Raw genomic sequence first — 16217 nt, forward strand, 5'->3', positions numbered from 1 at the left:
GGAAGTGAAAGGTAGCCTTACCAAAAACCAGATATGCAAACTGACGGAGTAAGTCAGATTGTTAAAGGTTGATGTAGTAGAAGAATGAGAGGTAAATGAGTCGAGAGACACAGTAAGGCCTCTGTTGAGGGCCAGGAAGGATGACAAGAAGCAGCTCTGTATGTATAAGAGAAAGAGAGAGACACAAAGAGAGGAAGGAAGAGAGAGAGAAATCTGGATACACTTAAATTACTTTTAATTACTGGTAAGAAGGAAAAAAATTATAAAACTGAAGGTTAGAGAAAAATAGGTGAGTAATATTTTACTCTTTCCAGATGAGATCCTCAAACCACAGAACATCCATTTAGGCACTATCTATGTCCACTGTCCAAACACACAATAACCTCAAGAGATCATGTGCTACAAGGCAGACTTTGTAATAACTTAGCTGAATCATGGATCCAAAGGAAATTATTTTCTGATATATCAAAATGACCTTGCTACAATGCATGTAATGGAATCTATAGTGGAAATTTAATCTTAAGACTTTATAGCTCAAAAGACTATGTTTTCCAATTTTAGACTATACAAGAAATTGAAGAATCTAAACTAGTGATGGGATCAACACCAGGTAAGGTAGTTAGAACTTCCTGAGTGCAACACTTGACTCAAGAAACCTTCTTGATCTAGTTACGCAGGATTGTAAGGAGGCACTTTGGGGAACATGCTGCAAGGGTATCAAGGGAAAAACATACTGAGGGTCAGTAAATCAGTCTTCAGAATAAAAGTAGTTTTCCTAGAAAAATCCTCATAGAAAAAAGACAATTCATCCTGCTTTGCTCCTTGAGACTCCTTGCAGTCTGAGAAAATCACTATGCCTGAACTTGGGTGAGTCAGGCCACTGGCTCAATCTCTCCCCCCCCCCCGCCCCCTATCCCCCTCCTGTTCTAATGTTCATTTCCGTTGGACAGAATTTTCTTTGCTAATCCATTTTCTCCTTATTTAAGTTAGTCTCACGGGAAGTAGCAAAACACAGAATTTTCATCCTATTCTTGTTCTTCCAGAACTTGCAACTTTCAACATTAAGAAAACCAAGAAGAATTAGGTAAGTTTAAAGACTTGTTTGGGCGCCTGGGTGGCTCAGTCAGTTGAACATCTGACTTCGGCTCAGGTCATGATCTCACAGTCCATGGGTTCGAGCCCCGCATCGAGCTCTGTGCTGACAGCTCAGAGCCTGGAGCCTGCTTCGGATTCTGTGTCTCCCTCTCTCTCTGGCCCTCCCCTGCTCATGATCTGTCTCTCAAAAATAAATGAATGTTTAAAAAGTTTTAAAAAATATAGAGACTAGTTAACAAGAACACAGAAGATAATTGGTTTCCAAGATAATTTTAAGAAGCAAAAGCACAAACCACAGCAAAATTCTTGGTACTGCATAAGCAACACTTACGCTTATTTCTACCTACTCCACTTGAAGAAAGTAAACCAAGGGAACATAGACAAAGTAATTCCTTCAAGCAATTAAATGCCATTCACTGATTTCTAGCCTGACGACAACAAACCAGGAAGTTTTCCTCAAGCTCCGTGGATCTCCAAAATACGCCTTTGTGTTGGCTCAACTCCTGCCAATTGCCATCCTCCATAGGCATACTCAAAATAATAGTGCTTTCAAAGTCAAAGTATGTACATCAAAAACATGTAACAGATAGGGGCAGCTCAGTCAATTAAGTGTCTGACTTCAGCTCAGTTCATGATCTCACAGCTTGTGAATTCAAGCCCTGCATCCACCTCTGTGCTGACAGCTCAGAGCCTGGAACCGGCTTTGGATTCTTTGTCTCTCTCTCTCTCTCTGCCCCTCCCTCACTTGTACTCTGTCTCTCAAAAATGGATAAACATTAAAAAATTTTTAAAAATGTATCAGATACCTATACATGAAGACTTTTCATTCAGGGCTGAAAATTTTTATTTTTGTGTCCAATTTGGTAATGTGGATCAAACACAACAAATAAAAACACAGTTGCAATATCATAATGTTGTTCACCTTAGCATCAAATCCCCAATAATGAGAGAAAATTTCAAAACATTAGCCAATACCACCAAATTAAAATGAAACCAATCAATTTCCAAATACTAAAATAATCTAATTAGTGGTTCTCCACTAGCCCAATAGTGGCCTCCACTGGGCAAGGTCTGAAGACATTTTTGCCTGTCACAGCTGGAATGTCTCTGGAGGTAGAGACGAGGGATGGTATTAAACCCCTGCACAGATCACCCCTTCAAGAAAAATCATTGGTCCTAAACATCAAAGGTGCTAGATTTGAGGAATCCCTATGTTAGAGTTCTGAGGAAGGCTGATTTTTCCTTTATTTATGAAGCCCCCCCCCCCATAGTTTGTAATAATAAAATCACATCAGAGGCATGTCAGAAGTAAAAGATCTTCCAATCCATTATGGTTTTCAGAAAATGAAGAGAATTACTATTGCTACATCTCAAAACAATATTGTCATTAAAAATTTAAGAGAAAAGCATCCAAGACACTGGAATCTTTGTGTAACTTGGACTTTTACATGTATTGGAACTTCAGGAATGCTTTGAAATATGGACGGGGTACCTGGGTTTTCCAGTCGGTTAAGCATCTGACTGTTGATTTCAGCTTAGGAGGTGTGAGATCAAGCCCTGTCTCGGGCTCTGCTAACCTGACTGAGATTCTCCCTTTCTCTGCCCCTCCCCCCCCATGCATGTGCTCTCTCCCAAACATTTAAGATAAATAAATATGGATAAACTCCCCACTATTTTGAGATCACAAAAAACTTTCTATAATATTCTAAGGTTTTACTTTTCTTTTCTCATTGAAATTGCAAACAAGACTTAAGGTACTTAGAGGCAAAGTGACCCCAGATTTCTATGAATGAGTCTAGTATTACAATGACTGCTTGAAACTCTCAGGAAAATAAAATTAAAGTAAAAGATGTACTTTTGAAATTAATTCTGTAAAATGTTATTAATTAGTACCCAATTACATTAAATTTCTTCTCCCAACCTTTCAGACTTACATACAATTTTCAGAGATAGCCAAAATAGAGAAAAACTTGTAGAAATTTTTCACACTCATTCTGTGGCAATGATTTTAAAGGGCCCTGTGGGAGCAAGCAAATTTAAGGAGGTAAAGAAAGTAAATTGACTCTCTGGGAACTTTATAAGTTAAGAGGTAGAGACTTGAAAAATGGTCCTGTCGCCAAAAAGAAGGAAAACCTTCCCTGACAGCATTTTTCACTTTTCAACAATTTCATTTAAAGGAAATGCCATGCTTAAAATCTTGTGAACACAATCTATGACCTGTGTGTCTTATCATATATAGACACCTGCCTTACCAAATGACAGATTAATCTCAATTGGACTTTTTCAAAAATGTAATGAAATTATAAAATGTCAACTGTCTTTATAATTTTGATTTTTAACAGCCCAACAGCTGTTGGATGGAGCCATTGTTTTGAAATTCACTAAAACCTCTGTTTTTAGAAATTTCTTATTTTTTTGTCAAAGCTCTATTATTTTCAATGTGATATTACAGTACAAATACTCCATAATGTTTAACATATTGTTTTCCTAACAACCACTGAAAGGGTAACGTGAGTTAATTTATTTGATCTAGGAGCAGATTCCTAATTTAGAGAGGGAGGGGTTATGATTTTAAAACTAGGATGATGAACTGATCCAAAGTTCTTTTCCTTAAGGAGATTGCTTAGAATACTACTTTCTAAGTTGCCACCTGGGAAAAAAATATGGTTCCTAAGAAATTTGGGATATACTGCTTATGGTAATTCTTCTTAGAGATTCACATTGCATATAAGAAGAATAACCCAGTCTCTAACAGGTTATACAGTTTTTGTTCAGATACCCAGTGTGGTCTGTAATACCAATTAATATACTTTGGCCTTAATGTCCTGAGTGAAATTTAGAAATAGAGACCTACACCATGTAGTAGTGTTGGATGTCTTATCCATTGCTACATAACAACTTTTTATTCTATCCTAGTTTCCATGGGTCATGGGTAAAGAAACATCTGGGTTTACTGTTCAGGGTCTCATAAGACAGCAATCGAATGTTGACTCAAGTTTGGGTCATATCTGAAGTTCAGGATCCTCTTTCAAACTTAAGTAATTATTGAGATAATTCACTTCCTTATCAGAGGTTTGCTTTTTCAGGGCTAGTAGGAGAGAGAATCTGCTGCTTCAAGTCTCTGATCTCTAGTCCTTTACAGATTAGATCATGCCCATCCAGAATCATCTTCCTTTTTATTAACTGAAGTCAACTTATTAAAAACCTTATTCCCACCTGGAAAATCCCTTTACCTTCACACATAACCCACTCGCTGGAGTGGAAGCCCTTCTATCAGTAGACCCCACCCACATTCAAGGGCAAGTGAGTATACAAAGACTTGACTATCAGGAGGCAGGAATCATGGGACCAGCTGGGGTCCTAGTCTACCCATGAAGGAACTTCAAGGGAAGCAGTAAATGTAGTAGAGAGCTAAAAGGAGAAGACAAAAGATCCTACAAGAACTGTAGACCCACAATTAGCCTTTTCCTAAGGGTCTACTTAGTGGCAATGTACAAATCAAAATAATTATGATGTCATAAACTGCATTCTTCAAACGAATTCAGTTAAAAGGCAAAGTAGAGGGAGTGAGGGTGTATCAGTTGAGCATCTGACTCTTGATTTTGGCTCAGGTCATGATCTCAGGGTCCTGGGATTGAGTACCATGTTGGACTCCTTGCTCAGCATGGAGCCTTCTTAAGATTCTCTCTCTCTTTCCCCTTCACTCTCCCTCTGCCCCTCTTCGCTGCTGGCACTTGCTCTCTCTCAAAATAAAATAAATTAAAATAAAAAAAGACTAAGTTACTTTTACTAATACCAGAGGCAAGATAGTCAATTTCTGTTTAGGTACTTATTGCTGAAACATTTAAGCCAGGCCTAAGGAGAACATACAAAGAAATAGAAAATATTAGAAAATATTTTCTGCCACCTTTTTATATTTGCTAAGAAAGTGTCTTTCTAGCATTTTCTTCCTATAAACACTTAAGGCCATTAAATCATAACACAAAAGAGGAAAAACATATTGTGTCAACCCTGGCCAATAACAAATCAAGTTATCAGCTCTTGTTAAGACATACACATAGATAAGTAATCCATAATAAGCACAAAGCTAAATAGAATGTCAAATAGTTTCTAATGACTAGACTCCAGATTTCAAGAGTCGTATTTTGTCAAAATTTGTCTTATAAAGGGTTACAAAGTTTTCCTGATCATCATCACTATTTAGAGTATTTTTAATATCTTAGCTTTCTTTAAATAATTATTTTTAAATAATATGCCTAACCTTTACATTTCAAACTTAAGAGGAAGAAATAAAATAAGGGAAAAAGTAGGCATGAGGTAAAATTATATTTTATCATCATTAACTCTGAGTAAATATTTTTAATTCAGAAACACAACCATAGAAAACAACATGGGCAGAAGTCCATTACTGCCTTTGGTTGTTTCATTAAATGGTACATAATATGCTTTTTAAGTGAAAGTAGAGTCTCATTCTTGTATTTACAATGATGGTTTTTAGCGTATTGATTTGAAAGATATTTTGCTTCTCTTTTCAACAGGAAGTATGAGATCACTGATAAAGCCTACGCCCATATGTCTTGATAGAGCGCTATTCTTTGTACCAGTTTATACTCAGGACTCATTGCACATTTTAAATTATTTATATTTCAGAGGAAAGGGTTAGCTAGGTGATTTACATAGTAGTGGTAAAATCCCAGTCCACAAACTAACTGTAAAGAACAAAACTGAAGCTTACTTCTCAATATAAAGTATCAGAATCCGGATTCTAGTGGAATTCTCAAAAACACCAGCGAAAAGCAACAAAACTTCCTTTTGGAAAGATAGAACAACATATCTAAGTTTCAAATCCCGGTGGATGAGGACATAAATCAGGTAGAAAGATATAATTTCATCTAGAGCCAATTCTCTATTAGTGAGGGGATGTGGGTTCTGGGAGGCATGCACTTAATTCTGACTTATGCACACCACACTGTTGTCCATAGAACTGTACAAATCACCCTGTGAAAAAGGTTAATCAAATGTGCAGTGTGACTTAGGATAAAATGCCTTGGATGGCTGACCAATTCGATTCATATCTCCTGGTGGAGATCCATAATGTCTCAATTCTTAATTATCTAGTCTTTTGTGCATTAAAAAAATGGCCAATAAAATGTCAGCCAAGAAACACACTGTTCATTCCTTTCAGGTTTATTTTAAACCTATTGCACTTAGGCTAGAGCTAAATCAATTTTTCATGAATATCTACCCCAGTAGCTTGCACCTCAAGCCAGTTCAGATCCCCAGAGAATTTTAAAAAAGAGATTTATCAAGTAACAAGTAACACCTCAGGAAAAAGAAACGGGGTTTTTAATTGCTTTGTGCGCTCCGTAATTGAAGGCAGGCACCTTCCTGAGGCACTGGCTGCCAGGAGGAGTGAGACTCCAGTCGGCCCTGCCTAATTAATCCTGTGATACAAACCTTCTGGCTTCAATTTTCACATTTCTGTCTCTTTTTAGAGGTGATAATAAAACTAAAAATTTATGTTGGTTACTGTATGACTATAACTGTGCCAGCGGAACACAAATAAAACCATATGGGCTTAGGAGACCTTGTCTCCACATTTCTGGTGTCTCTGTGGTAGGAGGCAGGGGGGCAGCTCTGTGGTGACAAGAAAAGGTAGGGAAAGTTCAGCAGCGGGGCGGAAGTGCAGGTCAGCTCCTTCCTGGGAGTCTGCTCTGTGAGGATGACTCATTGAGGCATATGCTTTTTTTTTATTGACAAGGAAAAATTCCCAAAATAGAAGTGTACACTCTGAAAGCTCAACGGCTCAGTGACTACAAATCATAAAACTGCACTAGGGCCTTTAATGGACGACAAACGGGGCAGCTCAGCCTTTAGAAAAGCTGTCAGAGCAACAGGTGCAGGTCTTTTATCGCAATAGCTTTCCTATTAAAAGTAGCATAAAACATCCTTCAAAACATCGTGATACCAGCAACGTCCACAGTTGAGCTGCGATGCATAATGCATCCCACATTATGAACTGGCTCCACCATTGACACAGATCAAAATTAGTTTGCTTTTGTGGAGAACCTTGATTTCTAATGTGGCATTATTATTCAAAGCCCTGTGGAATGATACTGCCACAAAGAGGCCATGTCATTAAAGAAGATGTCCAATATATCATAGCAGGGCAAAATCTATAAGCAAAAAAGCATATGGATTTGTCCTTATATTAATTATGAGACATGGCATTTGTTTCTAAAAAACTTAACCCTCTCAAAATGTCACAGAACAGTTTCAGTCGCTTTTTTTCTGCTAATATGTATTCTTCCATCTTGAAATACAAATCGCATGTTATTTTGAAAGACTAGAGTAAACACTTAAAAGGTACATTGTATCATGCTGTTCGTGTATACTTCGTAAATTGTTTAATAAGAGAAATTTCCTAAAATTATAGGGTTTCAGTGATTTTCATGTGCTTAAGATTATGTCACTTTATTTAACTTCATGCTTTTCAAATCTATGTTTATTTTGAATTCAATTTCCACTCTTCCTGCTGAATTTTAAAAAATATGAGAGCCATCTGGTGGTCAACAATTATATTTTTCTTAAAAACAATTTTGTGTGTCTTGCAAAATAAAGTGTTGTTCTATTTTTAAATTTGGTAATGTTTCAAAGAAGCACTTTAACAAAGCTACTAGTTCCCCATTCCCATGTGCCTAGTTAAATGGATTCTGAGTGTGACATTGACTTTTCAAATACTCTATTTTTCACTGGATATGCCATCATTTGTTGTAAGTATCAAATGGACTCTTTTATATATTTTATGAATTTACAGAGAAGTGCCTAAAATTATGCAAGGCATTGTGAAACATACACATATGTTGTTAGAAACTTTATAATATGTGGGTTTTAATACTTTTTAAATCAAAACAATTTGATTTTTATAGAATAGTCTTCATAAAGATGAAACTTTGGAAACTACGTTTATGACTCCATGAAGATACACAGACGTGGAACTTAATTTAAAAAGGAGGGGAACCTGGGCAGCTCAGTCGGTTAAACATCCGACTTTGGCTCAGGTCATGATCTCACATTCGTGGGTTCGAGCCCCGCGTCGGGCTCTGTGCTGACCGCTCAGAGCCTGGAGCCTTCTTCAGATTCTGTGTCCACCTATCTCTCTGCCCCTCCCCCCCCATGCTCTGTCTCTCTCTCAAAAATAAATAAAACATTAAATTTTTTTTTAAAAAAGGAAAGATTCAAATCTAAAAATTATAAAGGTTCAAATTTTGGCCACTGATAAGGAAAACATCAAAATAAGCTGACCCAATGGAAGTGGTTGAAATTCTACACACCTGGGTCATTTATATTTTCAAGAAGCTGCTCACCTTATAAACTAATATATTGACTATATAAACATATATTTATCATATAAATATATATCTATAATATAAACACATATATCCATATGCTATTAAATGAGGCCTGTTGTGACAGGACACCTTAGTACATGACAATTTCACTCTGATTTCTACCTGATTGAACTATAAAGTTTTTATTATTAGCCAACTTGGTTAATTGTTTTTAGTATTAATTAGCGTGCATTGAACATTTACTATATGGCAAGTTCTTGACAAAAAGCTGTTTTTTTGGTTTTCGAGAGAGAGAGAAAGAGAGAGAGAGAGAGAGAGAGAGAGAGAGAAATGGAGAGAGAGAGATGGAGAGAGGAAAAGTGCACATGTACGGGGCAGAGGGAGAGAATCAATCTTAGGCAGGCTCCCGCTGAGCATGGAGGTTGAGGCAGGGCTCCATCTCGCCTACTGTAAGATCATGTCAAGAGTCGGACACTTAACTGAAAGAGCCACTCGGACATCCACACTAAAACTTTTTTTTTTTTAAGTTTAATGTTTATTTATTTTTGAGACAGAGAGGGAGATAGAGTGTAAGCAGGGGAGAGACAAAGAGAGAGGGAGACACAGAATCAGAAGCAGGCTCCAGGCTCCGAGCTGTCAGCACAGAGCCCGACATGGAGCTGGAACCCACAAACCATGAGATCGTGACCTGAGACCTGAGCTGAAGTCGGACGCTTAACTGACTGGGCCACCCAGGCGCCCCACACTAAAACTTTTTAAAATCACCTTGATTCCATGTAGACACTCACAGGTACTATTATATTCCCATTAAACTAAGGAGGCATATGAGGCTCAGATAAAGAAAGAAATTGCAGTAGAAGTCTATTGGCCTTGGTTTAACCTCAATTCTACTCTTTTTCTCTATTATTCAAAACCAAAATGACAGCTAGACACCCTAATTTATTATAGTTTTACTGATTTCAAAAACATAACTGTATCTTCAGTTAGCCTTGGTAACAGGCAAAGCATCCACCTTGTAAGCCAAGTCTGTTGCCTACCCAGGCAGCAATGTGACAAACAAATTAATAGGAAGAAATCAAAAGAACGTCTGGGTGATTGCCACCTACGATTTTAGCCCATCCTTCACTCTTTCTTCATCTTCTTCTGGAACAAATTCCTTCCCTTCCACTTAGGCTTTGTTCTCTCCCTACGCCATCTCTGGAATTTGGGGGAGGATGCTAAATCTGGTACCTTGGGGACTGGCCATGTAACCCAGGCCTGGACACAGTGACACGTCCGCAGGAGAGTAAAGCATCCAAACTAGGACAGGCCGAGGCATTCCCTATTTGTTTTATTTCTTTTATGTTTTTGCTTTATTGTTGTTGTTGTTTGTTTGATTGATTGTTTTTGTTTTTTGACTTTGGTCTGGTAATAAGGATGATAGAGCTCTTTCCTGTCAGGAAAGACCTCGTCCCTAAAGTTAGATGATATCAGCATGAAGCTGCACTCAGCCATAGACCCTTAACCTTCTCCCCTACACCCTCTTTTTTTTAGTATTTATTTTATTTTGGAGAGAGATCACGTAAGCAAGGGAGGGACAAAGAGTGAGGGGACATAAGATGCAAAGTGGGCTCTGTGCTGTGACCAGAGAGCCCAATGAACGGCTTGACCTCACGAACCATGAGATCACAATCTGAGCCTAAGTCAGATATTCAACCACTGAGCCACCCTGGTTCCCCTCCCCTACACACTCTTAAGTCCATGGGCGAAAATAATGCGGTAAACACACACAGAAATACAAAAAATAAAGTAGAAAACCTAATGAAGATATAGCCTGCCTATCTGTGCCTAAAAGTCCCAAAGCAGTATCATTCTTACATCACTTCCTTCAAAGGTTGAGCTACCCCCAGAACACTTCCACTAAACCTGTGGTCACTGTTGAGTTTTGTTGTTGTTGCTGTTTGGCTTGAGCTAGTGTGAGTTGGATTTTTGTCACTTGAACACAAGAAGACATTAGAGTTACAATTACAAAATATTAGGTTCCGTATGGCAGAAAACAGGGATAACCACTGTTTAGCCAATAGTGTCTTCTGAGTGTGTTTTAAAATAAACAATTTCCCTAGGAAAAGAGCCAATGTGCCTGCATATGGCAGGGAAGTGTGACACAAAGCACCAGACTGGTTGCGGCAAACACAGGAATGAGCCAATTTCCAAAAGCTCAACAGTTTTAATCCCCACCAGCATGTAATTTTTGTTTTTATCTCACCCTTATATGTGTAAAACCAGATTCAAAATTTACACACTTAAGGAAATATACACACACCCCTTCCTGATTTTGACTATGTTCAGGCCAGGAAGGAATTCTTTGAACTTTATCTTCATCAAGTGGCAGACACAGTAAAGGAATAGTGTAAATTTCAATGAAAGCAAAAGAAATTTAACACTTGTTACTAAAGACATAAGAAGAAATAAACCACAAAAGTTTCAAGTTGGACCACTCTAGCTTATTAGTGATCAGCTTTGCCACTTCCTCAGTTATGAAAGTTGGTTAGTCTCTCTGAATGTCCACTTCCTTTTCAATACAAGAAAGGAAGACCAAAGTCAATTTCAAGAATGGAGATAATCTATAAAAAGAGCCTAAAAGAGATGGTCAGTAAATGTCAGGTGTTCTATGGTATAGACATTTTTATTACCAGTATTGAATCTGCATATACTTTTATTCACTAAAGCAATGAGAACACATGACAAAGAGAAAAAGGTTTCTTATTTACTAATTTTGCTTTTTCTGTATATTCAGAATATTTTTCTTCTAAAGGTACTAACCTGAAGTTAAACAGTATTATCCTTTTTCCCAACATATTAAATATTCTATTGACTTTATTGTTTTCCAGTGAATCTTATTTAAACTAAGATATTTCTCCAAATATTCTTTTTGTCTTGTTTTTTAAAATATGGTGAGGGGGTGCCTGGATGGCTCGGTTGGCTAAGTGTCTGGCTCAGGTCACGATCTCAGGGTTGTGAGACACAGCCCTGTGTTGGGCTCCATGTTGGGCATAAAGCCTGCCTAACATCTCCTTTCTCCGTCACCTTCTGCCCCCTCCCTGCTCACTTGCTCTAATATACATATTATATACATATATATATATATATATATATATAAAGAATTTTTTAGTCTTATAATCTAGCCCCATGACATTCATTCATAAAATGCACAGTATACTACATACATTCTACTCAATCTCTTTTATGTATATATTTGGAAAAAACCACTAAATGAATGTATTTAATCTGAGATGGACTTATTTTAAACAGAATAAAGCCAAGTTTGAAAGTGATGCCCATTATATAAGAGAAAATAGGTCAGCAGTTGCCAAACTTTTGGTGGGTTAATACAATCAGAAGAAAACTTGAAAAGGCACTGGTACATGTGGCTCTCTACCCATCCACCTGCTAGATTATTGTTCAGTGGTCTGAGGTGTAGCCTTGGCTTTGAATATTTTTACAAACCACCTGGTGATTCTAGTGGGCAGTACCACTGAACTAGCTTTCCTACTGTGCCTCTTAGCATTGCTTAAGCAGTTTCTAGCTGTTTCATTTCCTTTTCTCTAAGCCCAAAGCATCCAGTAGAGAAAATTTTATTTTGTAAAAGATGATGAAAACAAGACAAAAAACTTTTTCAACGATTTAATCAGATTAACATGTTTCCTAATTCACCACACTCTGGTAGGGACTAAAGAAGAGGGAAAAAAAAGTACAAGACATATATCAGGTCTTAAAATTTTTTAAATATAGTATAAATGAAAGGAAAAAAACACATAAAAATACTGTAATTCTGAAAGTCTCTTCAGGAATAATAGTCCCAAAATGACTTAATCACTTGAAGATAGTACAAATATAATTTTTTAAGTTTAAAATTTATGTATTTTGAGGGTGTGTGTGTGTGTGTGTGTGTGTGTGTGTGAGAGAGAGAGAGAGAGAGAGAGAGAGACAGAGAGAGAGAGACAGAGAGAGAGACAGAGAGACAGAGAGAATCCCAAGCAGGGATTTTCACCCACCGCCTTGTGGGGCCCCATCTTGTGACCCCTGATATGATGACCTGTGCTGAAATCAAGAGTTGACACTTAACCAATTGCCACCCAGGGACCCTAGTCCAAGTATTTTTAAAATGTAAGTGAACCACCTAATTGTAGTCATCCTAAAGGGATTCCCAGATGATTTTTTATATATACACCAAATTTTCACGACAAATGTTATTGAAGTTTTGTTAAAATTGAGGCTGATAGCCAGACACTGCTTGACTGATTTCCATTCATGTTGGAGTTACATATATACCGCCTTTTATAGCTGTCTGCTGATTCATAACAATATTCTGTCTCTTCCTTGAATCCACCACCTGGTCCTAAGCATGCTTATGCTGAGACTTTAGTGGCTAGGAACCATTCACATATCCATAGCTCCATCTTCTTCATTATCATATAAAAAAATACAGGGAAAGCCCCATTTATGCAAATTAATTTGTTGTTTTATAAAAATTCCAACTAACTCCACAGCTTGTCATTACTTTACTTTCAAATTTTAGGTCCCAAGATTACAATCTCTACTTCAGGCTTATGATAAGAACTCAAGGTGGTAAGGCAAAAAGAAGCACTTCACGGTGTGCCTTGGATACAGCAACCACTCAGGAAATATGTTTTCAAAGCAAATATCCAAACCCACTGCCTTGAAATCATAGTGTTAATTTTTAAAGTGTTCATTAAAAAATCCTTGAAGTTTGTAGTAAGAGAAGCACTATTTGACTTTATTGACATTACTGTCAACTATTTCCCAACTTCCTGATTTTAATTTTTTGCATTTGGAGTCTGTTGCCCTTAATCAAAGTTCATCCTTTCAAAAAGGAATAGTTGTAGTTTGTTAACTGGTGGCCTGAGGCTATCCAAACCTATTCTTACCTGAAGCAGATTGTGACAGGTTCATAAATAATTGCAGGTAGAGTAACAATGTACTTCTATGCCTTTCATTAAGTCTTCCCTCTTTTCCCAGCAAATAGTGAGGAAACCAAAGTCATAGAGCATCTGAACTCTGTCCAAACTTCAGCTGTATTTTAAAATTTCAGGTTAGCATACATAATAAATTAACTCTATACAACTTTTATTGTGTTCACTTTAAAATTTATATTAAGTAGATTGCTACATTATGGTAATGTCCTAAATTACCTAAAGCAAAGTAATACAATGATTAACTGACTATAAACATTGGTTTATGGTCAGATTATAAAGTATTACAATGATTAACATTATGCATTTTCATAACAGGAGAAAATTGCAGGATGAAATATCTGTGGATTGACTCAGTGCCATTAGGAATAATAAAACAGTGGTATAACTCAGTCTCAAGTTACATCTTGAGAGTAAACTTTGTTTTAAATCTCCTCCCTAAGTGGTTGAGAAATTCATTAATTTAAAATGCCCAACGCTTGCCAAACACAAGGTAGAGAATCTAAGTCTTCATACTAATTTATGATAGTAAGCAAAATAGGACTTAACTAACCGTTTTTAAGTCTTTTTCTCTAATACTGTCATAGAACCAAATCAATTTTATTTATTGTGCTTTTTCAGTGGTTAAATAAAACCAATATACTCAAGATTTAGCTCTTAACTTCTTTCAAAAATAGATTTGAAATGGCTTACATCTTAAAAAATACACTTTTAGATTGAGGTAAGCTTAGTTCATCAGCTCTGTAACCTAAGTCAATAGACAAATTCTTTGTGAGAAGCAGACAACACAGATAAATGAAGACTTGATGAGATCAGGCATGTTCAAGGGGAAGGGGAAAAGATAATTACAGAGAAGGAGGGAGGCAAACCATAAGAGATCAAATACAGAGAACTGATGGTGAAGGGGGAGTGGGGGAGAGGGGAAAGTGGGTGATGGGCGTCAAGGGGAGCACTTGTCCGAATGAACACTGGGTGTGGTATGTAAGCCAATATGACAATAAATTGTATTTAAAAAAATAGAAATAAAGACTTGAAGGAGGAGTCACAGATTTGGATTGTTCTCCAGAGGTAAAGAGTTGGAATGCAGTTAGGCATCAAGAGAAAGTACTTAGGCATCAGGGACAAGTCTAAAACATAGTGATGGACTAATATTGGAAAACGCCATAGCAGTATTGTCTAGGCCTGAATTCTCCTGTAGTCACATAAGAAGTGCTCTATAATCTTATGCAAATTACCTTAATTTTATCATCTATAAAATGGGCGTATCTCTCAGTTGGTGAAAGGATTAAATAAAAATTGTAAAGTGACTTGCCCATAATGGATAATCAATAAATGAATTATTTTGTATTTATTAATTTCTTTATATTTATTACTAGTTGATTATAACCACTTGATTATTATTAGGTTCTAATGATAGGAAATAGTCCCAATAGGAAAAAAAAACAGTAAAGAAAAATTGGGAAGGGCAGTTTAAGAACAGTGATCAGGGAAAATGATATGAACTAAGAACAGTGATCAGGGAAAATGATATGAACTTTGTGAATTGTATTAAGCCCTAAAATACATATGGTGATCATTTTGTATTGCAGAGCCTCAGACTTACCACAATGCCATCTGTCTACCTCTGGGAGTAGAAGAGTTTGAGTCTTTCCTAAAACTAAACTTCTGTTATAGATACTACTTCTTCAGTGACTAAACCATCAGACTGTAATTATTTATGCTTTTGTCCACCTTTCCCTAGGTTATGAGCAATGTTCACACAGGGCGTAATATTATCTACAATCCTAGCTTCCCACTCAGGTATAGAATTTTAAGCGTTGCTCCATAAAGATGACTTAAATTAACAAGTGAATTAATAAATGCCTAAGGAAAAAGACAAAGTTTTAAAATTAATTTTGTCTATATTAATGTTAAAAACAGACACATGATTGTTTATCAAACTAATTTCCATTGGCATCTGCATATCCATGTAGCCATTCGTCTGTAGACTTCCCTCCTGCTTTCTACTATGTAACATAGTAAAACCAAGTAGTAACTGATCAATCACCCTTTTGTCTTGCTGTGTTTCTTAGAAAGTAGCTATAAATGGAGTGATATTAGACTTTCAACATGGCTACTATAACAATGTTCTAGAGAATAAGTTAGGTCAAACTCCTGCCTGTCGGAATAGGTCAGTGTAATGCTTTTGGGTTGGGTGGATAGTGTGACAGGCAAAATGAAACTCAAAGCCATATTTTTTTAAATTTTTTTTTCATGTCTTTTATTTATTTTTGAGAGACAGAGAGAGCACGAGCAGGGGAGGGTCAGAGAGAGGGGGAGACACAGAATCCGAAGCAGGCTCCAGGCTCCGAGCCAGCTGTCAGCACAGAGTCCGACGCGGGGCTCGAACCCACAAACCGTGAGATCATGACCTGAGCCGAAGCCGGCTGCCCAACCGAGCCACCCAGGCATACCTCAAAGCCATATTTTTATCCAGAGTGAAAAGAATGTAATATTCCCTGATAGTAATGAAGCTATATAGAAAAAAAGTTTAACTTTTTTTTAAGTTTCAAGCCTTTCTACCATGATATCCAAATGCTTCTTGCTGAATTTTATTTTGTTTCATTTTTATTACCCTTAAGAATGCCAGAGAACAAATTTTTATCATCAGCATATTAATACTAATGTAAATACTAATGTAAAACATTCTCAAAATGTGGCGGTGGCCTATTTTTCTTACGGTCAGTGATTAGGTAAGTACATGCAGGCACCTCACATTCAATGAGCAGTGTGTATGGTTTCGGTGACTCTTTCCTCT

This window comes from Suricata suricatta, chromosome 2, assembly GCF_006229205.1.
Source record: "Suricata suricatta isolate VVHF042 chromosome 2, meerkat_22Aug2017_6uvM2_HiC, whole genome shotgun sequence".
NCBI classification, from domain to species: domain Eukaryota; kingdom Metazoa; phylum Chordata; class Mammalia; order Carnivora; family Herpestidae; genus Suricata; species Suricata suricatta.